Here is a 735-nt window from a genome sequence, read left to right on the forward strand (position 1 = left end):
ATCCTACTCGGAATACCACAGACAAGGTTAGACTTTCCGGATTCCCAGGATCCTACTCGGAATACCACAGACAAGGTGAGACTTTCCGGATCCTCATAAATGCCGCCATCTATCTAGCTTATACCACGAAGATTCTGTTGGGGAATCTAAGAGATACACATTCAAGCTCTTGTTGCATGTAGAACGGAAGTGGTTGTCAATCACGTGCGTTCATGAGTGAGAATGATGATGAGGGTTACTTATCATCACATTCATCATGTTCTTGGGTACGAATGAATATCTTGGAATAAGAATAAGAGAGATTTGAATAAAAGACAACAGAATTGCATTAATACTTGAGGTACAGCAGAGCTCCACACCCTTAATCTATGGTGTGCAGAAACTCCACTGTTGAAAATACACAAGTAAAAGGTTCAGGCATGGCCGAATGGCCACCCTCCAAAACGTGATCACAGGATTCAAAATACAATCCACGATGATAATATGATAGTAAAAAGTTCTATTTATAATAAACTAGCTCCTAGGGTTTACATGAGTAAGTAATTGATGCATAATGATTGTTGGTATGAAGCAAGCTATGGTCACCTTGCAAATCTCAGTTAGGCAGATTAAATTGGTTTATGGGTTTTCGAGAATTAATAATAAAAAAAGAAGAAATAATAAAAGGGATAGAGTACTTATGCAGATTCATTGGTGGGAATTTCAGATAAGCGAATGGAGATACTGTATGCTCAA

This window comes from Arachis duranensis, chromosome 10 (assembly GCF_000817695.3).
Source record: "Arachis duranensis cultivar V14167 chromosome 10, aradu.V14167.gnm2.J7QH, whole genome shotgun sequence".
Taxonomy (NCBI): Eukaryota; Viridiplantae; Streptophyta; class Magnoliopsida; order Fabales; family Fabaceae; genus Arachis; species Arachis duranensis.